Source organism: Kogia breviceps, chromosome 10, assembly GCF_026419965.1.
Source record: "Kogia breviceps isolate mKogBre1 chromosome 10, mKogBre1 haplotype 1, whole genome shotgun sequence".
Classification (NCBI taxonomy): Eukaryota; Metazoa; Chordata; class Mammalia; order Artiodactyla; family Physeteridae; genus Kogia; species Kogia breviceps.
The window spans coordinates 81037371-81061301 of NC_081319.1; the positions used below are offsets into that span (position 1 = coordinate 81037371).

Below are 23931 nucleotides of genomic sequence, written 5' to 3' on the forward strand. Positions count from 1 at the left end.
AAATAAAGTCATGAAGAAGAGATAGGTAGTATCAATAATCCCTGTCACAAACTTAAAACTTGACTCAGCTGTTTCATATTGTTTTTCTAATGCTTTACTGCATTTATTTGATCTCACCATTAAGACCATAATCTCCTTCTGACATCATTTTGTGTTTTGATGTCCTGCTATTTCCTTTAAACACTAACAAAGACGTGAGCTTCTTCTTTTTTTCTTTTTTAAATTTTATTTATTTATTTTTGGCTATGTTCGGCCTTTGTTGTAGCACACAGGCTTTCTCCAGTTGTGGTGAGCAGGGGCTACTCTTCATTGTGGTGCGCAGGCTTCTCATTGTGGCAGCTTCTCTTGTTGTGGAGCACAGGCTGTATGTGCACAGCCTTCACTACTTGTGGCACGCAGGCTCAGTAGTTGTGGCGCACGGGCTTGGCTGCTCCTCAGCATTTGGGATCTTCCCGGACCAGGGATCGAACCCGTGTCCCCTGCATTGGCAGGTGGATTCTTAACCACTGCCCCACCAATGAAGTCCCAAGATCTGGGCTTCTTAAAGAAGCTCAGTTAACTGTTGGTTTACCAACTTCCTTGGAATATCACAGCACAATTTCAAGACTCTCAACTCCTTATCTAGGCCTCCAACCCATACACTCTTTAGAAGGTAATTTCTGTAAATAGACAGGCATGTATAGAGTGGATTTAGGGGGTCCTACCTATATCTCTTCATGTCTTTTCCTGGAAGCCAGAAGATTACATAAAGTCCAGAAGAGTCCTCAGTCACAGTTCTAATTGTTTGTAGTATACAGTTTCTAATAACTGTTTATTCAAAACATAAATAAGAAACTAAAACTCTTAGTTTGATCTCATGAAAAACCAGAGTTAGAAATGACTTCAGGTTTCTGCTATGACTCAGTGTTTCACATAAATAGAATGATTTGTCTTGTACAATAGGTAACGAGTTTCAATAAGATATCTTAGACAGGATGTTGAGTCTGGGGGCTAGGTGCTGAGCAACAAAACTGACCACTCTGTCGTCTGTCTGAACTGAATCAGGCCATGTACCAACCTGAGTGCCTGAAGAGGCATGGAGGATCAGAAGACCCCTCACCCCACAGATCTTTCTCTCACCACTTTTCACCTACCTACCTCCCCACTCCCATCCCCGGGCTGGGCATTTCCAGTTTCCCAGCCTGCTCTAATTCTTTTTTTTTTTTTTTCTATGAAAGTATTTAATGGCATTGCGGCATTGCTTTTCTTGGTTTTCCATGCAGGCTTTATGATAACATGTTAATCCAGATTCCTTAAGCACTGTTTCTTAAAATTGGAATGGATGTACAGAATATGGAAAATAGATTAGCGTATTCAGTAATAAGTAGGTTATTTGATCCTGGCAGATTAGTCATAGTGTAATCCTACTGCAAAGTTTTCCCCACACCTTTCCGACCATCACCATTTCCATCTGGAAGGAATGTAGAATTAGGCAAAGCCACAAGTGAAGCATTCCCTGTAGATTCTTACTCTTACTAAGCCTTCAGCAAAATCTTCTCTGGAATCAGAAGGTAAATGAAATTAAGAAGCAAAAATATATGGCTTGACTTGGGGTTTGTTCTTTTTTTTCCTTTGATCTGGAAGACACAACTACTCCGTCTGATAACTGTGTGATGCAAATCAAATCTAGTGTGTTCCCCATTTGAAGCCTATAACCAGCGCTTTAGAACAAACATCAACGTTTTCCTTTTAATTCTGATACCAGCTTATTCATGACACTTTGAGATTAAATTCTTAAGTGATAAAATCTGATATGCCAATTTGACATCAGAGGATAACATCTATTATTTTTTAAATGTTGTAATTTTGACTCAGGTACGTTTTCCAACGTATTTAAGAGTTGACCTTTATCATGATTTTTTTTTCAAAAGCAAAAAAAAGAAAATATCACAAAAATAGAAAATAAAGCTAGACTTCATAAAGCAGAACATGGACTTTTCAAACAGCAATTCTCTCTCTTTCCTATTAACATCAATGACCTTGAAAACCAGACATGTAACAAAAAAGAGAAATACAATATACCCTGAAAGTAAAAAACAAGGTCAGAGGTGAGGCTTTAGCTAAAAGACTTTCTTTAGGTAACAGAGACAGCAAATCAAGCTTATGCTTTTTTCTGTTCGAATCCTCATTTTAAAAAGCCATAATACCTCAGGTTTTTATTTTTCATTTTTCTTCCATGAAGTGCTATGTTAATACTGTCCTGCATTGCTATTTCCAAACATATTATGCATAAACCAGCATTGAAAAAGACTTAATTTTTTAAAAAAGAAGGAAAGAAAGAAGAAGAGAGGGTAAGAGAGCTAAAAGGAGGGAGATGGGATAGAAGAGGGAAAGGGAGGGAGACAGAGGGAAAAAGATAAGGAAAGGAGAGGGAGGGAGGCAGGTAGAGAGATAGAGACAGAGAGAAAGAAGAAAAGAAAACGGAAGGGAAGATAAATTGGAGGGATGGAGAGACATGTTTTTATGTCAATCTGGTACATCTGATTTGGGTAAGCAAATTAACAAAGAAATCTAACACTATTAACAGAGATAGCTAAAAGTGTTTTGTGGCATGAGGACACTTTAAATAAGTCTACCAGGTATGAGATCGGATTTCTATATTTCTTATACTTTATCTACTTTATAATTTCCAAATTTATTTATTTTTTTCCCTTTTATTAGATAATTCTTATAAACGTACATCTACCAGATTCCTCACTATGATTTTTATTTGTTTATCCTTCTGAAGTATTCAACTCCTGGTGACTTATTTCTACTTCCCTAATGTATTTGTTATTTGTTCCTCTTTGCCTATTGTTTTCTCTTCCTAAGTTTAAAACATCATTTTATCATAGGGATACATGTAGTATTATTGGTTTTTTTTAAGTCTGTTCCTAAAGAATGGACCAAAAGCAAAGTGGAGCCATTAGAGTAATAATCTATTTCAATGCCCTAAACTGGCTTTATTCAAAGCTCACATACAAAGGGTAGACTGTTGTTTTTGTAAAGAAAGTATACTCCAATAAAGATGTTTAAAAAAAAGTACTTATTTACAGTCAATAATTGTTTAAACACTTTACAATTTATCAAAGTTAATACAGAGAGAATATAAAGAATTTTGTCTTTGATCTGGTAGTCTACTAAGTGATGAATTATTTCAGTCATTCGTTATATTATTATGCATTTATGCAATTGCATCCGACTTTCACTTATTTTATCCTATCCTAAAACGTCCTTAGCCAATAACAACGGTGTCTATCGTGTAGTAGAAATCTTTGCAGTGAGCATGATATTTGTAAGTGTATCTAAGAAATAGAGTGAAGGGATTGTGACTAAATTCGTGGTAGGGGGAGGGGAATAAATGGTTCTATTTGTAAAGAAGAGGGGCACAGAACACTGTACAACAATTCTCCCTGAAACATTTGAAAAGTGATCTCAGTTTGAGCTGAAGTCCTTACCAGCCTCACCTCAACAAAGTGCCCGAATGACTTTTTAATGGCATCGTAATTGCAGGCACTGCCCAGCCTACCCTGGCCTCAGCATTGCCAGGTTTTAAATGTATTTCAAACTGTTCTTCCAAAGTCTGCCTAATTTTTTTTTTTTTTGTACAAGTAGCAGCAACTCGCAGTTAGTGAACAAAGCTTCGGGATTTTTTTTTTTTTACTTACAGCTAAATTTAACTTTACCCATCCAATAAAAAAGAAATAAGGGAGACTTTATTTTCTCCCTGGATTTCTGGTTATGGTACCACATCATAGAGAAGTGGTTATTAGAGACAATGGCATACCAAGGTGAAGTTTATAGTAAAGCCTATTACGTGGTTTCACCATTGACACTAATGGAATATAACAATGATTTAGAATGATCTAATGGTTCCCAAGCTGTGCTCTAATAGTGCTCTTTATATTATGATGCATATCACAAAACCTAATGTGGCTGTTGTGATATATTGACAGTGTTCATGCCGTTTCATTTTTTTTGAGGAATTTAAAAAACTGTCAGAGGAAAATTAAGAGCTGCAACTGCTTTATTTTCAAGGGTTCTGTTATCTAAATGTATGTCCATAAATTTCCATTTGGTGCCACTCTTAGGCTAATAAACGCATTTGCATTTTCATTCTGAGGTAATAAAGAAGTGCATGTGTGTACGTGTGTGCATTTATGCATTGTAGAGCTCTACATATATATTTGCGCTTGAAATCCGACTTGGAGAAGACTGCCCTGTCATTTCATATGTTTGCAAAATGGTTCTATTAGATTAAAATGTACCTGAAGGAATAGTACAGGAGAAATCATAGTTTTATGGTCTAAGATAAAATTATTTACTTTGAACTGTGAAGCAGAAAGCTAGGGTTTTACTACTAGTTCACTAAAACAAAAACCAAAACAAAATCCCTTGGGTAGCTGTCATGTGAGCTCTTAGACTTCTGAGTTAAAGGAGAATAGAATTAGTCTACACCAGCCTGCTCTAATCCTTACCCTGGCTTAGAGCCCAGATCTTTCTGCTGCGGGGCGGCGGCCAGGGACCGGGTGCTGCTCACCGCTCCGGCCAGGGACCGGGTGCTGCTCACCGCTCCGGCCACTTGTGTAAAATACCCCGCCGCCCACGTGCGGGCCAAGTCACTGGGCTTTATGACCTCAGCGCAGTCCTGAGCCAATTGAATTATTCGCCCAACTCCCCCATCGCCCTCCAGCGATGCGCCGTGAAAACCCTACACATTTTCTCATGATCGTCATCACCATCACTTGATGAGGAAAATAAATGCTCACATACATGAACAGAACAGTACGAGCAGGATGGAGATAATATCAGGATTCAAAATGCCCAGGGCGTGGCTGAAAAAAGGAGGCCCTCCTTTCCCAACACGATCTCCTGAATTAACAATGTAAACAGCTGATTGGGGAGGGGGAAGGGTAAGCTGTGACGAAGTGAGAGAGTGGCATGGACATATAGACACTACCAAACTGTAGGGTGGATAGCTAGTGGGAAGCAGCCGCATAGCACAGGGAGATCAGCTTGGTGGTGCTTTGTGACCACCTAGAGGGGTGGGATAGGGAGGGTGGGAGGGAGGGAGACGCAAGAGGGAGGAGATATGGGCACATATGTATATGTATAGCTGATTCACTTTGTTATAAAGCAGAAACTAACACACCATTGTAAAGGAGTTATACTCCAATAAAGATGTTGGAAAAAAAGAAAAGTCCATAGATACTTGAGTTTGCCGCCCAATACCAGTGCGGTGTCAACAATGCACTCAGATGAAGTTGGCATTTTGAAGGTTTGCTCACAAACACGCATGTTCTTGTTCCTCCTCCTCCCTTCCACAACAGTTTTGTGGTCAGGAAATTCAAGAAGAGTAACAGGACAAGTTTCAGAAAAATACCCAGAATTCCTGATCCCAGGCTGCTGGCTTCAAGTTCAGCAGGCATTGGTTGAAGACATGTTGCCTGTCTCCATACCGGTCAGATGATTACTATATGATTTTCTTCTATGCTTAGTTGTTTTCAAGATTTAAAGGAATGAATTAACCTATTACCTAAGAGGATGGGTTGGGTCAAAAGAAGTCGAACCAAAGATTAAGATCCATCACAAACTAGCTCTCTGTACCCCATGCAAAGAGGCTTGACATTTCTCATCCCAACTCTTAGATGCATGAAGGCAACTGTAAATATAACTGCCATGTTTCCTGAGACTGAGTGCTGTTCCCTTGGCAATGTTAAAATTCCAAGTGACCAAAGCACAGACATTATTTTCGTTTTCCTTTACTGCTATTTTAGTTCAAGTTCCAGTACCGCTGACTAAAGCTATCTTGTAATTTAGAATTTATCCTAGACTGCTTTACTTTTATGGTTACATTCAATCCAAGTTAACTCCTGACAGTTTGTCCTTCTTCTGAATGTTTTTAAAATCCATCCCTGGATCTCTGTTTCTCACTACTGTATTTTCATCGTTATCTTGCTTAAATTATTAATTTAACATTTTAAATACTTATATCCACAGAATTGCTGCTCAACTTTTAATAAACAAAATTGCTTAGTACATTGGTTCTTTTTTTTTAGTGCAAAACAATTCGTTGTCATCTAGCAATAGTCTATAATTACAGTGAATAGCATATTTTTCATTCTTGGAGACACCATACATATAATTATTACTTGTTCCCACAGATTATGTCAGAATGAGAGCAACTTCAGTGTTACAATGATAGATACTGTCAGTGAGCATGTATTTGAGCCACTGACTATGTCTTTCTTGGTTATTGCTGTATTACCAAAGCCTAGCACCGACCAGTTAGATAGGTGACAATTTGTAAATATTTGTAGAGTGAATAAGTACTGACCTAGCCTAGATTCTTAGGGAGTGCAGAGAGAAAGACTCATCACATCTTTTTTTCTAAGACTTATAGTACTGAGGGAAAGATACATGTATATGAACATTACCAGGTAGTGTAGTTTAGTGCTAAGTAGTTGGAACAGAGAATATATATTGTAATTGGGAGTTCTGTGCGTTGATTTTATCTGGGTAAAAATTAGATGGTAGAGTGACATTTTGAACTTCTTTGAAAAATATATATGACTTGATCAGAAAGAAAAAAAAGAGTTTTGTAAGCGTTGGTTGGAAGAACAGAAACTGAAATATGCATCAAAAGGCATATTTAAGTCAGAATGATAGGCTGTTGAAAATGTTGGGGAAACTTTGTATAGAAGTCTAACGAGATTTGCTTCCATGTATAACATTGGCAAAGTTGCTGTTTAGAGATAGTTAGGAAATTACATGATCAAATATTATTTTGTGAAAATGACCTGATATCACTGTGCCAGGTGATTTACAGAGCTGAGAATTTGGTGATGGGAAAAAGAGGGGTGTGGTGACAATTTCCCTTTCAGTTTTAGAGCAGTAGAAATAGCACAAAGGGTTGGGATGTGAAGAGATGATAAAGCTGTGCTGATGATGAGTTTGGTATGGAGGGCAAGTACGGAACCAAAGAAACCTTCCAGGTGTGAAGGCTCCACTTGTTGGAGAACATATGGAAAGCACATCTCCATTACTGAGAGGAATGGTACAGGCACTTCTAAATATTCCTGTGAAACCAGAAGTTAGCAGTGTGTGCTGAGCTGATAGGAGCAGTGTTGAAAATGCCTGAGCATTGGGAGGACTCCGTTCTTGCATGGATTCTGATGGGAAATCCACTGCAATTCTTATCCTGTTCCTCTCTATCCCCCTCCCCCTGTTATCGTGTGACCTTGCTAAACTTCGTTATTAATTCTTTTTAATAGATTCCTTTGGATCTTTACCAAAAAAGTATTATTTTAATCTGCAAAGAAAGTTTCTACCTTTCTAACCTTAATATGCCTTTACTTTTTTTCCCATTATTTTATTGCATTAGCTGTAAACTTAATACATGGACAAAGCGGTGCAAGCTGACATCCTTGCCTTTTTCTTGACAGTGGATCCCAGATTGAAAAGTACTACAATGACATTTTCACCTGTAAAATAATATGAGAAAGCATTCAGTCATCCACTACTCAGTATAAAGTTAGCTGGAGGACTTCATAATATGTTCCTCGTTAAGGGGAGGAAGTTACCTTCTAATTCCTGGTTTTCTGACAGTTGTTTTCATTAAAGGTGTTGAATTGTGTCGTTTGCATTTTGGGGCATCTTTTGTGAAGATCATATGATGTATTTATTTTAATAATATGGTATATTACATTAATTGACTTTTTATTGTTTTGTTTTGTGGTACGCGGGCCTCTCACTGTTGCGGCCTCTCCCGTTGCGGAGCACAGGCTCCGGACGCGCAGGCTCAGCGGCCATGGCTCACGGGCCCAGCCGCTCCGCGGCATGTGGGATCTTCGCGGACCCGGGCACGAACCCATGTCCCCTGCATTGGCAGGCAGACTCCCAACCATTGCGCCACCAGGGAAGCCCTCCCCTCCTGTCTTTTTACAACATGCATCTCATCATTTCAATCTCTTCTTCAGTATACACTCATGGCCTGTCATCTTATAATAATATCCCAATTCTTTATTTGCCCCAGAAGTCACCATTTGACTAAGATTCTGCCTCTGACCCCGTTGTTAAAACAAGAGGGTCTTTACCTCGCTCACCCTGCTCCAGCCATTCTAGACTTCTTGCCTTTCCTCAAATATGCCAGGTTTATTCTTCTCTCAACAACTTTGCACTCACCATTCTCTTTGCATGAAAGTTTTCTCAGTCAAATCATCTTATTGGTTGTTCTCTCACTTCCATTACATTTTCAATCCAATGCCATCGCCTCAGAGAGGATTTACCTGACTGTCCTATTTAAATAAACATTTCCCCCTCCAGCCTATCCTCATGATTCTCTATTCTCTTGCCCAATTTATTTCATTGCACTTACCACTTCTAACATTATTTATTTGCAAAATAGCCTTCTTTCTCTCTCCCCTATTCGAGTGTGAACTCCTTGAAGTTTGGAACTTGATCTGTCTTGTTTATCACTCTGTTTCAAAGTACCTAATTAAATACCTGAGACATAACTGTTTTCAATATATGTTTGTTGAATGCATGAATGAATGATTACACATCGTGGTGATTACTGTGAAAAGTGCACGGAGCTGTGAGAGACAATGAGGGAAGTTCTTCAGATTATTTACTCTAAGGAATCTCTTGGATGAAATGACATTTAATAGGAAGGAACTATTCAGGCAAATAATCGAGGGATGACTCTTCTAGACAAAGCTAATAGCACACAAAATGCCCCGAGGTCAGAAAAATCTTGAGGTGCTTAAAAGAATTTAATGAGATCATTGTACTTGGAACATAAGAAATAAGGTGCAGAGTGGAATGAACTGAGATTAGAAAGCTAAGTGTAAAAAAGATTATTCAGCTTCTTACAGATCAGTTTAAGAGTATGAATATTTTCTTAAGTATTTGAGAAGTCTATAAAAAAGTTTTCAAAGTTGACTAATCCAGAAGTCTGTCACTTTAGAGATGAAGAAATGTGCTTTCAAACAGCATCAGGGAGCTGTCTGGATGGCCTTGGACATCTCCCTGCTGTCCCTTTCCTTCATGGCCTCTCCTATCCTTGAAATGATAAGTGAAGCTTGACACTGGATAAACCAGTGAGTACGATTTGACAATCCAATCATCTGTAGTATCTGAAAGGTCCATGAAAAATACAAAATCAAACATTTAGCAATGGAATAGAGGAATTGAAACCTGATAGCTGGCAGTGGGGATGGGGGGGTGGGGGGCAGGGGTGGGGGAAATCTGAGAAAGAATAACCAGATAATCTGGAGAAAAAGTATGAAGTGTCATGGAGCCAAGGAAAAACGGATTTTGTAACGCAATTTTTATTTATTTTGGAATACTTTAAAGTTTACAGAAATTTAGCTAAGATAGTACAGAGAATGCCCATATACTCTTCACCCAGTTTCAGTTTCCCCTAATATTAACATCTTACATTACTCTGGTACATTTGTCAAGACTAAGAAATCAACATTGCTCTTAAAAATACACCAGACTCGGGGCTTCCCTGGTGGCGCAGTGGTTGAGAGTCCGCCTGCCGATGCAGGAGACGCGGGTTCGTGCCCCGGTCCGGGGGGATCCCACATGCCGTGGAGCGGCTGAGCCTGTGAGCCGTGGCCGCTGAGCCTGCGCGTCCGGAGCCTGTGCTCCGCAACGGGAGAGGCCACAGCAGTGAGAGGCCCACGTACCACACACACACACACAAAATACACCAGACTCTTCAGATTTCACCAGTTTTTCCATTAACGACCTCCTTCTGTTCCAGGATCCGATCCAGGGTACCACATTGCATTTAGTTGTCCTGTCTCCTTATTCTCCTCTGGTCTGTAATGGTTTCTCAGAATTTCCTATTGCTCATGATTTTGACAGTTTTTTTTTTTTTTTTTTTTTTTTTTTTTTTTTTTTTTTTTTTTTGCGGTATGCGGGCCTCTCACTGTTGTGCCCTCTCCCGTTGCGGAGCACAGGCTCCGGACGCACAGGCTCAGCGGCCATGGCTCACGGGCTTAGTTGCTCCGCGGCATGTGGGATCTTCCCGGACCAGGGCACGAACCCGTGTCTCCTGCATCGGCAGGCGGATTCTCAACCACTGCGCCACCAGGGAAGCCCTTGACAGTTTTGAGGCATACTCATCAGGGCATTTTGTAGAATATCCCCCAATTTAGGTTTACCTGATGCTTTATCTCGTGATGAAACTGGGGTTGCAAGTTTTTAGAAAGAGCACCACAGAAGTGAAATGCTCTTCTAATTACATCATGTACGGGGGGTGGGGGGAGTACATGAATCCACACATGACTCATTACTGATGAGTCAGTAATGATGTTAATTTTGATCACTTGGTTAAGAGGGTGTTTGCCAGATTTCTCCACTGTAAAGTTACTACTGTTCTCTTTCTATACTTCCCTCTTTGGAAGTGAGTCCCAAAGTTCAGCCCAGACTCAAAAGGGAGGGGACTAAGTTCTACCTGCTGAAGGAAGAGTATTGACATATATTATTTTGAATTCTTCTGTGAGGAAGATTTCTTTCTTTTTTTTTTCTTTTTTTTCTGCGGTACGCGGGCCTCTCACTGCTGTGGCCTCTCCCATTGCGGAGCACAGGCTCCGGACGCGCAGGCTCAGCGGCCATGGCTCACGGGCCCAGCCGCTCCGCAGCATGTGGGATCCTCCCGGACCGGGGAACGAACCCGCGTCCCCTGCATCGGCAGGCAGACTGTCAACCACTGTGCCACCAGGGAAGCCCTTTGAGGAAGATTTGTCTAAAAGAAGAGAGGTTTAAAAAGGAAGGCATGGTCATATTCTACTGTACAATTTATGCAGGTGAAGACTCAAAAGTCTTCCTTGATTTTGGCAAAATGAAGATTGAGGCTACCTCAGGAAGAACAATTTGATTTTAATTGTAAAGATGGGAGCCAGATCAATGGGGAGAGGGTGAATGGGAGAGGAGGAATTAAAGACAGCATATGTGGACACGTCTTTGAAGATGTTTAGCTATAAAGTGGGGCTAGGAATGAGAGCTGTAGTTCAGGATTCATGAGACAATATTACATCCTGTCCTTTTTATATATCTTGTTCTAGAAACATGGTTCTCAACTTTTTCTTTCTTTTCTTTTTTTTGACTCAGCCCTTCATCTGCGTGGGGTTACCCTCCAGCCAAGAGCCCCAGGCCAGGTTTTGAGAGATGGGGGAGGAGGGGGAGGCTGGGAGCCTGGGAGAACCACCCTAGGCTGGCAGGCCAGCTGGTCCTGGGTGTTGCCTGTAGGAGCTGAAAAGTGAGTTCTAAGAAAATGTGTGTTTTTTTTTTTTTTTTTTTGTCATGAGACTCTGGATCTTTTTTAATTTTTTTGAAGATGTTGGGGGTAGGAGTTTATTAATTAATTAATTAATTTTTTCTGTGTTGGGTCTTCATTTCTGTGTGAGGTCTTTCTCTAGTTGCGGCAAGCGGGGGCCACGCTCATCGCGGGGCGCGGGCCTCTCACTGTCGCGGCTTCTCTTGTTGCGAAGCACAGGCTCCAGACGCGCAGGCTCAGTAGTTGTGGCTCACGGGCCTAGTTGCTCCGCGGCATGTGGGATTCTCCCAGACCAGGGCTCGAACCCGTGTCTCCTTCATTGGCAGGCAGATTCTCAACCACTGCGCCACCAGGGAAGCCCGAAAAGTGAGTTCTAAATCGGAGCCTCCTCAATTTCCCCTCCCAGGCATTGGGGCTCCCTAGTTTCCTGCTATAACTCTTTACCTCCTCCCTAGGCTTTTTTGAGGTATAATTGATGAATAATATTATAAAAGTTTCGGGTGTACAACATAGTGATTCATAATTTTTAAAGGTTATACTCCATTTATACTTATTATAGAATATTGTCTATATCCCCTGTGCTGTACAATATATCCTTGTAGTTTCCTTATTTTATACATGGTTCTCAATTTCAATTCAGTTTTCTAGTTATCTTAGTCATAAGAGAATACAACTTTCATACTCTTCAACTGGATTAAATTCATTAAATTTACATAACCCAATTTAATGTCAAAATCCAAAGTTGTTACCGTAGATTAGGTCACTTTTTAACCTTCTGTATGAAAAAAAATTCTGTAAAATAAAAAGCAGATCCAGGAGAAAAAGACTCATTACTATTTGGAATCAAATTTGTTAGCTAACGTGTCTGTGATTTCCTTGTTAGTAAATGTCAAATCTGAGTAGATGATGCGGCCCTCTTTCACTTAGCCCTGCTTGGTCTGTACTGGGCATTTAATATATTTTGTCTGGACACTTGCAGGCAGCCTGGCAATTATTCTGCACAAAATCAAATTTACAGGCCCATGTTTTCTTCAAATATTTACAGTTGGAATAGGTATCATCATATTCACAACTGTTGGCTGGAATAAAAGCAAAGAAATCAGTCACTGCATCATCATTTCCCTCCATAGAAGCAACACAAACAGTAAATACAATGGGAGTGAGGAGAAGAAAATTGAGCAAACATGTTAGTATCATTACACTATGATGAGCGTTTCATGTCTTGAGGGACACATAAGGTCTCTTAGTTAAACTCACTGATTGAGCCATCACTTCTTTTAAAATTTGAACCTTTTGAAATGTTTCTAAAATGAATTGACCTCTTGTCCTCCCTCAGAAAACAGAGCACGATGAATTTAAATGAATCTCTCTAGAACTGCACTATCCAAAATGATAGTCACTAGCCATGTGGTTGTTTAAATTTAAACCTAATTGAATTAAAAATGAATAAAATTAAAATTGCGGGTCCTCTGTGATACTAGTTACATTCCAAGTGCTCAGTAGTCAATGTGTCCAGGGGCTACTTTACAAGACAGTGCAAATATTGAACATTTCCATGAATGCAAAAAGTTATATTGGACCCTGTTGCCCTCGACTCTAATGCCACTAGTCTTTCTTTTGGGAGTAAGAAATCATTATGTGAAGATGTGGGTGTAAAGATGTAAACACAGAAGGGAATTTCACTATGATTGTTGGGCATTTCCATTTGGATGTCCCTCACTGGCCACATGCTCTAGAGATCTCAAACCAAATGGATTATCCTACCTACAAGCTTGGCAAATTTTTGGTATCCCTTCTCAACTTGACTCCATTCATCGGGTCTCAGAGAAGTGGCACTTCAAATACTAAATAATTTCAACCAGGCAATAGGAATCAACCTGAACTCATTCCCTTCTATTTTTCTAGTTTCTCTCTCTCTCTCTTTTTTTTAAAATTGAAGTATAGTTGATTAACAATGTTGTTTTCCCCTCTATTTTTTATCAGCACGCAACAAGCCCAGGCAACAAACACTGGCTCTTCAATTTTCTTCCTATTTCTTATCACTGTCCATTTCTCTTCATTCATTTTGCCCTCATGCAGTAAAGCTATTTGTTTTTAAACCCATGTTTTCCAACAATCTCCAAGCTGGCTTACCATCCAATTGTTTTTTCACCCTACTGTCAGGAGCTCTTTATAAAATACCATTCTGATTTCATCACTCTTCTGTTTAAAATCTTTCAGTTGGCTGCTCATTACTAATAGGATAAATTCCAAACTCCTTGACAAATAGTGTTCAGCAGAGGTGTATTTTCTTCTGTAGTTGATTTATATAAAGCTTTGATATCATCAATATTCTGAATTATGGCTGTGCAATTCTCTCAGAGAGAATGCTATAATTCAGTCAGGTGAATGCATTTAGCAAAAATCTGGGCTTCCCTGGTGGTGCAGTGGTTAAGAATCTGCCTGCCAATGCAGGGGACACGGGTTCGAGCCCTGGTCAGGGAAGATCCCACACGCCGCAGAGCAACTAGCCCGCGAGCCACAACTACTGAGCCTGTGTGCTACAACTACTGAAACGCCTAGAGCCCGTGCTCCGCAACAAGAGAAGCCACCGCAATGAGAAGCCCACGTGCCGCAACGAAGAGTAGCCCCTGCTCACAGCAACTAGAGAAAGCCTGTGCGCAGCAACAAAGACCCAATGCAGCCAAAAATAAATAAATGAATATTTTAAAAAGGCAAAAATTCAGTTAATGGGTCAATGGTATTGTTCATAATAATTTTAATGATATATGCAAACTAAGCAAAAATACTAACGCTTTGTACCTCTATTAACAACCATACTGGGAATAAGTTGATTGTGGAGATTTAATCCGCAGCTCCTGTGGCTGCTGGGAGAGATTTCCCTTTCTCTCCTGTGTTCGCACAGCTCCCGGGGTTCAGCTTTGGATTTGGCCCTGCCTCTGCGTGTAGGTCGCCTGAGGGCGCCTGCTCTTCGCTCAGACAGGACGGGGTTTAAGGAGCGGGTGATTAGGGGGCTCTGGCTCACTCAGGCCGGGGAGAGGGAGGGGTACGGACGCGGGGCGAGCCTGCGGCGGCAGAGGCCAATGTGACATTGCACCAGCCTGAGGCGCGCCGCGCGTTCTCCCGGGGAAGCTGTCCCTGGATCACGGGACCCCGGCAGCGGCGGGCCGCACAGGCTCCCGGGAGGGGAGGTGTGGACAGTGACCTGTGCTTGCACACAGGGTTCTTGGTGGCGGCAGCAGCAGCCTTAGCGTCTCATGCCCGTCTCTGGTGTCCGCGCTGATAGCCGCGGCTCGCGCCCGTTTCTGGAGCTCGTTTAAGGTGGCGCTCTGAATCCCCTCTCCTCCCGCACCCGGAAACAACGGTCTCTTGCCTCTTCGGCAGCTCCAGACTTTTCCCGGACTCCCTCCTGGCTAGCTGTGGCGCACTAGCCCCCTTCAGGCTGTGTTCACACCGCCAACCCCAGTCCTCTCCCTGGGATCCTCCGAAGCCTGAGCCTCAGCCCCCAGCCCCCGCCCGCCCCGGCGGTGAGCAGACGAGCCTCTCGGGCTGGTGAGTGCTGGTCGGCACCGATCCTCTGCGGGAATCTCTCCGCTTAGCCCTCTGCACCCCTATTGCTGCGCTCTCCTCCGCGGCTCCGAAGCTCCCCCCCACACACACACCCTGTCTCCACCAGTGAAGGGGCTTCCTAGTGTGTGGAAACATTTCCCCCTTCACAGCTCCCTCCCAGAGGTGCAGGTACCAACCCTATTCTTTTGTCTCTGTTTTTTCTTTTGCCCTACCCAGGTACGTGGGTAGTTTCTTGCCTTTTGTGCAGTCTGAGGTCATCTGCCAGCGTTCAGTAGGTGTTCTGTAGGCGTTGTTCCCCATGTAGATGTATTTCTAATGTATTTGTGGGAGGAAGGTGATCTCCACGTCTTACTCCTCCGCCATCTTCAAGATGACTTTTAAAATCTCCCCAGATTGTTATAATTGAAGTCAAGGTCGAGAACCACTGTTCTAAAAAATAGAATCACTAGAAAACTGGATCAGTTACTCAACGATTATTCATTCATTATGTACGATATACCCAGTATATAAAGTAAGTGCTAAGTGGAATGTGAAAAGTTGTCCCTGAGTTGTGGAAGAGATAAGATTGGCATTTGGAAAAAATACAGAACAGTATGATAGTGCACATGATTGGTGACAATATGTGCAGTGCTCATTGCAATGGTTGTAAGAATTCAAGAAAAGAAGTATACTTTGTGGGTAAATAAAACATATATACATGGAGAAATTTGAAGGTGAGTTGGCATTAAAGAATGGATAAGCTTTTGAGCACTAATGAAGTTACCAAATCCAAGCTGGAGTTTTAAAAAAATAGCTTTATTTATGTATAGTTGATATACAAAGAACGGCACATAGTTAATGTATAGGATTTGATGAGTTTGGACAGATGCAAACATCTGTAGTACCACCACCACAATCAAGGCAACAGACATATCAAAACAAAACCAAACAACACAACTTGGATTTTATATGTTAATTTTCCCTGGAGAGATGTGTCTTTATTACTATAGAGAATTTACTTGTATTCAGCTTCCTTATGACAGAATATGATATTTCCTACCTTATTAATTTATTTCAGCATACTTTAAGCTAGTAGAAGCACCATATCTCTTGGCTTTCTTTTATATTACATAATTCAGTTTATATGTTTATTGGGTTTAATCAAGCAGTCTATGACAATTTCCTTCTTATATAAAATATTAATTTAAAATGGACTTGATGTTACTTATCTTGTATAGGACCATGCATGACCCCATCATTTTATAAATTAGAACTATGTTTATGCTCAATGCTCTAGACCGAAGTTTTAAAATCTGAGCACTGAATAATTGCTAGAAATAGTGGAGTCTTAAGAACTAAGGAATCTGAAGGGCAATATTCAACTGAAGTCTTAATTTCTGGAATTTTTTTTTTTTTTTTTTTTTTTCCTATATGCGGGCCTCTCACTGTTGTGGCCTCTCCCATTGCCAAGCACAGGCTCTGGACGTGCAGGCTCAGAGGCCACGGTTCACGGGCCCAGCCACTTCATGGCACGTGGGATCTTCCCAGACCAGGGCACGAACCCGCGTCCCCTGCATCGGCAGGCGGACTCTCAACCACTGCGCCACCAGGGAAGCCCTGAAGTCTTAATTTCTGACAAGTGAAAATTAATTTGCTCACCCTTTGTAAATTTTGACCTGTGTGATGGGACTTTGCCCATAATCTTGGTATGGATATAGCATTCATTAGAATTTGTTTTGCAGCAAGTGGTTAGATATACAGAAATTACTTTCACATATGGTGTTATCTTCAAATATGGAGGTAATTATATTTATGTGTATATGCAACTTGTGGGTAGAGATTAAACTCTTCATTGTTGTTGAAAAACTATGAGGAAGGAAAATATATCTTTTGTTACCTAAGAGGAAGTTTATAGGCTGAGAATCTTTTTTTTTTTTTTTTTTTTTTTTTTTTGCGGTATGCGGGCCTCTCACTGTTGTGGCCTCTCCCGTTGCAGAGCACAGGCTCCGGACGCGCAGGCCTAGCGGCCATGGCTCACGGGCTTAGTTGCTCCGCGGCACGTGGGATCTTCCCGGACCAGGGCACGAACCCGTGTCTCCTGCATCGGCAGGCGGATTCTCAACCACTGCGCCACCAGGGAAGCCCTATAGGCTGAGAATCTTGTGAGTAGTTAAAAGATGAGTGGCATGATTTGTAACGATGACACATCATACCTTTAGAAATTAAGGGCAAATAATTTTCAAAGAAACTTTTTGTTGATGCTCTTTTGAGAATCTTAGCAATATTTTCCAATAAAGATGGCTGTCTGTACAGCCAACTTGTACAGGTGTTCGTATTGCTATTCTCCCTAGGGCCACGTGTAAATTTATTAATGCAGTGTTTGATTATTGTTACCTAACAAGACAGGCTGAATATCCTTGACTGTGAAAAAGCATTGTATCCTGCAAGTGACAAGAATGCTTTAATAACTGTTACTTTCTGGTCTCATTCATCTTTCCCTCTTCAGTCAACATTCCAAGATACATTTATCATAAAAAAGTTAATTTCACCCTCAACTTTTGTATTGGTAGCATGAGTTTAACTCCTGTCAGTTGATTTCTATAAATTGAAATGTTTAGAGTAGTATCTTTTGTGTATTCTCATGTGCTTGATCCTTTAATGATGTTGAAAGTACTTGTTCTATCCATTCAAATGGTGATAAGTTTTTTCTTTTAGTGGTCAATATATATACATGACAGAAGATGGTGTGGTGAGTTATCCTGTCTTCTATATTCACTAAAAGTCACAGTATCTTTTGTTACCACACCTTTTAAAGAGAAGTACAACTAAAATTTAAATTGATATATATTAACTTAATTCATTTGGTAATTTTCTGTCAGCAGTATTAATAAACTATAAAAACTCATTTAGAATATAATATATGAACTTCTGAATAAACTGCATTTTCCTGGTAAGGAGGGGAAACTCTTGGCTTGTTCATTGAGATCATATTAGAAGAATAAATTAACTTCAGAAACATTGACAGGTTTATGCTATTGAGATTTCCTATACAAGGCCATGTTGTGTCTTTCCGTTTATTTATTTTTCCTGAAGTATTTGAATGTTTCTGGATAAGTTAATTCCAACGTTTTATGCTTTTGGTGGTCACTGTATATGGTATCCTTTCTTTCCATCTGCCATTTAAAATACCTATGACGGCACTTCTAGCCTGTCTTTGTAACCTAGGAAAATGAACCGTGTTGAAGCCAAAAAGATAGATAATAAAGAAACGTCGCCAGCGAAATTACAGAATATGGATGAATTCTCCCCCTAAAATCCATCTATGATTTGTCTTGCCTAACCCAACTATTGAGTAATGATGATTGTTGTATTCATTTTCTGTGACTGCTGTAATAAATTACCACAGATTTTGTGGCTTAAAACAGCAGAAATTTATGACCTCACAGTTCTGGAGACCAGAAGTCCAAAATCAGTATTGGCGCCAGCCGCGGCGGGTCCTCAAAGTGTAGCAACAATCGACGAGAGGGGGTAGGGAACTGAACGCACCAAGGTATGGGATCAGAAGGGCACAGACAACTGATGGTTGCAAGGCAAGTTTAATAACAAAGCATAGCCATATATATACCCCTAAAGCAGGGAATTCGCTTAGTCACCATCTTATCGGCATCAGCTGGTTGATTGGCTTCTCGGCTTAGTCACGCCTTATAGGCATCAGCTGGTTGATTGGCTTCTCGGCTTCTCCCTCAAAGGCACCAATTTCCCCTCCAGGGTTGCTTTTCCTAGCTTTAGGGAACAACCAGGGACTCCCAGTAACTGAGCAGGTCCCTGGAGCGATTTGGCCAAAGGCCATCTCCTTTTTTACGTTCATACCATAAAGTCCAGGATGCGTACCAAGGACAGTACAATCGGGCCCTGAGGCTTATGAGGGTCTTAATGGCGCCTTCCTCAGAGGGCAATGCTCGCCACGTATCCCCCCTCTTTTATTTTTTAAAGCTTGATAATGCAATTTCAACCCATACACCTCCTGACGAAGAGCAGCGAGACGGCCAACAACAAAGCGTAATAAACAAGGTAATGCAATTAACATCAACAATACACATGACCCCACGGTAATCAATCCTGTGAGTCCATTTTGAAACCAATGCATTGGGTTTAACCATTGAAGCTGATCCAAGAGTCCTTGAATTAATTGTTGGGGCCTGTCTTCTTGTATATGAGCTCCTTGAATTGCTTGTATTTCCGCATTAAGTTTTTGTATGTCCAAACTAATGTGTCCATCAGTCCATACACTTAAAAAGTGCATTTTTACTTTGTTCCAATCCCAGTCAGTTTCATTATAAGCGTGTTGAGTCACACAAATCCAAGTATATTTAGCATGGCAAATCAAACGCATTTTCAACTTTAAAGCCATAATTTGGTCTCCTAAACCTATGAGAACATTTTTTAACTCATCAACCTCAGTTTTTAGTTGAGTATCAATATGACTTTGTAATGCTAATGCAATACTGGTATTTTTAGACAATTGATTAACATAATGCGCTTGTTGTACAGTTTTACTTAATGCTAAACTGGCAGTAGTGGCTGTGGCTGTTAAAGAGGCTAAGGCTAATTTGCTACATATTAATATTCCAATGAATCATTTAGGTCTTTTTTATTTTTATTTTTATTTTTTTTGTGGTACGCGGGCCTCTCACTGCCGCGGCCTCTCCCGCCGCGGAGCGCAGGCTCCGGACGCACAGGCCCAGCGGCCATGGCTCACGGGCCCAGCCGCTCAGCGGCACGTGGGATCCTCCCGGACCGGGGCACGAACCCTTGTACCCCGCATCGGCAGGCAGACTCTCAACCACTGCGCCACCAGGGAAGCCCCGTTTAGGTCTTTTTAAAGCTTCAGATAATTCTAGCCAAGCTTGCATGCTAGTACTATGATACCATGGTTCAGAAATATTTACAGGCAGCATTACATAGGAAGGTTGTTTTAACATCATAACAGAAAAAGTTCCTTTCATAGGCAGAATGGAAGTACTAAAAATACAATTCTGACAAGTTATATTATATCCTAAGGAACCAGAAGTAAACTCAATCTGTAAATCTCCTATTAGCAAAGCATATGGGGGTGCAACACAAGTAATAACCGGTTGATAAGAATAAGACAAGCAAACTTCCCAAAATCCCAATGCTTATAAAAACCAAACTATTATTAGTTACAGGAACTGAAGAAATTAAAATGGTACCATTATTATAATTTAAGGTGCACCAGATTTGAGAATTCAAAATCAGACTGGGGAAAATCAGAAGGAAAAAAGGAGGGAAACTTCAAACTTGTAACAGCTTTAACTAGCTTTAAACTATGGCCGGCCAGTAAAGTCCCTTGTCCTCCTACATATACTTCAACACAAAAATAGTATCTTTGACTTTGCAGCTTCTATTAGAGCTCCACTTTCAGCTTTATGATTAGACCCATCTTTGTTGCTGTAATTACCAGTCTCATTCTTTCCATTTTTGTTATTGTTGCCCTGTGAAATCATTTTTTCTAGAACAGCAAGAAGATGTAAAGCTTTCTCAGCTTGGTAGGTTAATATATACAGGTCTACGAGCAAAAAAACACACTGCTTGGGCCAATTTTTCTTCAAAAGGTTCTATGAGCTGATAAAGTTTTTCACCAACGGATATGGCTTCTGTATACTGTCGGACATGATACAGGATGACTGCTTGACTGTAATACAACATACTATTTTCAAGATCATCTAGTCCATCCATTTCTTCAACAGCCGAGTGCACCTGATTCTTCAACTGGTTAAGTGTCTGTCTTAAACTATCTGTTGTTGTCTGGTTACTTTTGAAAAACTCAGCTACTGCCGTATTCAAAATTATTTTATAATCGTATTTGTTTATATCTTGTAGGCAGGCAAGATGTTGCAGACAGACATCATAATTTCCAGCTGTAAAAGCCTGGAAATCACTGGTGGACAACTCCTTCTCTTGATCAGTGATTTCAGGTCACTTCTTGTCCGATATTTTTTTACTTCTGACTATTGCCCCGAGTTACTATCAACTTTACTATGTGGCCACACTTTCACTCTTCACTCCGGGGATTCACCTACCGAGATTCAGATGTCCCTCTCGTCAGGTCCCTGTTCGGGTGCCACTTGCCGCCAGCCGCGGCGGGTCCTCAAAGTGCAGCAACAATCGACGAGAGGGGATAGGGAACTGAACGCACCAAGGTATGGGATCAGAAGGGCACAGACAACTGATGGTTGCAAGGCAAGTTTAATAACAAAGCATAGCCATATATATACCCCTAAAGCAGGGAATTCGCTTAGTCACGCCTTATCGGCATCAGCTGGTTGATTGGCTTCTCGGCTTCTCCCTCAAAGGCACCAATTTCCCCTCCAGGGTTGCTTTTCCTAGCTTTAGGGAACAACCAGGGACTCCCAGTAACTGAGCAGGTCCCTGGAGCGATTTGGCCAAAGGCCATCTCCTTTTTTACGTTCATACCATAAAGTCCAGGATGCGTACCAAGGACAGTACAATCGGGCCCTGAGGCTTATGAGGGTCTTAATGGCGCCTTCCTCAGAGGGCAATGCTCACCACACAGTATCACTGGTCTGACATCAAGTTGTCAGCAGGGCTGTGCTTTTTTCTAGAGGCTCTAGGAAAGAATCCATTCCTTGACTCTTCCAGCTTTTGGGGGCTGCTAACGTTCTTTGAACCAACTTACACATTGTATAAGAAAAAGAAGAACATTCTTTGGCAAAATAGTAAAGGTATTTTACAGGAAAAAATTTTTATGTCAGGTAACTATGGGACACTGAAAACCATTAGGAATTCAGAAATTATGATTAAGTAGTTAATCTTCTATTAGCCCTGAAAATTGTATTAGAATTGCTTAGAAAAAAAGAAAATATGTTGATATCACTGAATACTTGGTATTGAGCCATCAAAAAACATCATGGGAAATTTACTGGTAAATGAAGGACCATGTCACACAGATGGTGCTGTAGAAACAATTACTATTAATATATTTCAGGGGTCACCAGTAACTAAAAAGCCAGGCACAATCTAATCTGAATTTGAACCAACTTATACATTGTACAGTCAAACAAGGTAAATTTATTAAAAAACATCTGTAGAAGGAGAGTAGCAAGATTTAATAAATTTTAATGAATTCCACAGAGGTAGTCAGAGTAATTCAAATTTAAACCTGGTTATAGAAAATAATAAATTCCAAGGAACAGCAGTGAAAGGAAATGAATGAAATTTAACAGTGATGATCATCTTAGGTATGTAAAAGCCAGGAAAATAAAACTAAATTATTGTAAGTTTCTTCACAATTATCATTAATATACAAAACACAAAAAATCATTTTCTGAGCAAGAGAGAAGATTATATCCAAAGACTAAATTCTCATTGCCATGTTGGAATCCAAATGGCTTGCTTAATCCATGGCATAAATTATATTAGAAACTGAATCATTATAATCTTCAGACAAAAATGACCATTTGTAATCCCACAGACAAACTCTAATGAAAACAAATGATACTGTTTATGCAGACTCTGCTGGGAGTTTCCTGGTGGCCTAGTGGTTAGGATTCAGAGCTTTCACTGCTGTGGCCTGGGTTCAATCCCTGGTCGGGGAACTGAGATCCCACAAGGTGCATGATGTGGCCAAAACAAACAAATAAACAAACAAGCTATGCTAAGATTGTAGACTTTTAGGGCAAAAAAGTGCCTTAGACACTTGGCTCAGAAGTCAGAGGAGTCTCAGAACAGGAGCAGAGCTACCCTGAGCTGGGCCTTTCATCCATAAAGTGGCCAATTTGTACGGAGACATCTGGTTTTCTGGTTTCTTTGGGGGAGTTTTGCGGATAGATGGAGAAAAATACATCTTTTATGTTAGCGAAAACTAGCATTTTGTTGTTGTTGTTAAAAGCAATATGCTTCCTGTTCTTCAAGGATCAAGGAATGTGAAAGTTTCTTTAGTTATTGGTAATTCCATGAAAAAGTGTCCCTGCACATCCTGAAGCGGGGAGGATTTGCCACATATTAAGGTACTGCCCGATCTATCAGGTTTAACTGACAGTTTCCAAAAACCTATGCTCACAGGAAAAACATGGAAATATCCTAATAGATTTAAGTATATCTTTAAAGACCAGATTCTTAGTCTAAAGAATCTGAGTATGAAATTTCAAATTCGGTTTCTCCATTAAAAAATCAGTAAGTAAATATGCTTAAAACAGTGGGAAGAATTTCTATGCCATGTTTTACCTGTTTCCTCTTCCTTTTCAGAGTTATGTGTTGTTTGAACGTTTGATTTTGGTAGACTGGACCTTGAGGTTGGTTTTCAGTGGGAGGGGTGTTAGCATGTGAAGTGGAACTGAATAGCAGGCTTTGTTCTCAGGAGCATTGATAATTCTGTCACGTGACTAATACGCAGCATTGGCCATTGAAATAGTAGGAACAGGATAACATGGCTGCTGGAGTGCATTCTTTTTTAAATTGAGATAGTCTATAATGAATCAAGAATGCTTATCTGAAAAAGTTCATACTTAAAAAAAGGAAGTTGGTTAAGATTAGTCAGAGAGGGGTTCACGAATGTTAATACCTTTTTTTTTTTTTTTTTTTTTTTTTTTTGCGGTACGCGGGCCTTCCACTGTTGTGGCCTCTCCCCGTTGCGGAGCACAGACTCCGGACGCGCAGGCTCAGCGGCCATGGCTCACGGGCCCAGCCGCTCCGCGGCATGTGGGATCTTCCCGGACCGGGGCACGAACCCGTGTCCCCTGCATCGGCAGGTGGACTCTCAACCGCTGCACCACCAGGGAAGCACTGTTAGTACCTTTTGAGCTGAACTTTGAAGGAGTAATACATGTGGTGGAATGGGGATGAAGGGATTCCCATTCCCACTGAGGCCAAAAACAAGAGAGAAATGGGTACATAGGTGAGTGGAGAGGGGCCATTTGGATGAGTAAATGAATGATACAGAAGTAAGAAAATTATCCCAATACGTTTTATGCCAGTTTGAGGAGTTCAGAGCTGCACTACTGGAACCAGTAAATCCAAGCTTTATCTCCTCACAA

The 23931-nt window shown here is 40.8% G+C and overlaps 1 protein-coding gene across 2 annotated transcripts in view; it reads right to left on the reverse strand.

Moving 5' to 3' along the window:
- CRISP2 (cysteine rich secretory protein 2) overlaps positions 1-15254 on the reverse strand; it is a 35738-nt gene extending 20484 nt beyond the window's left edge. Inside the window, exon 1 of one of the 2 annotated variants that reach the window (XM_067043151.1) lies at positions 15115-15254. The gene's annotated coding sequence lies outside the window, so the exon portion shown is untranslated. Of the gene's footprint in view, positions 1-15090 lie in introns of both variants that reach the window. The other variant, XM_067043152.1, reaches the window with a different exon arrangement.
- Between the last annotated feature and the right edge of the window lie 8677 nt (positions 15255-23931).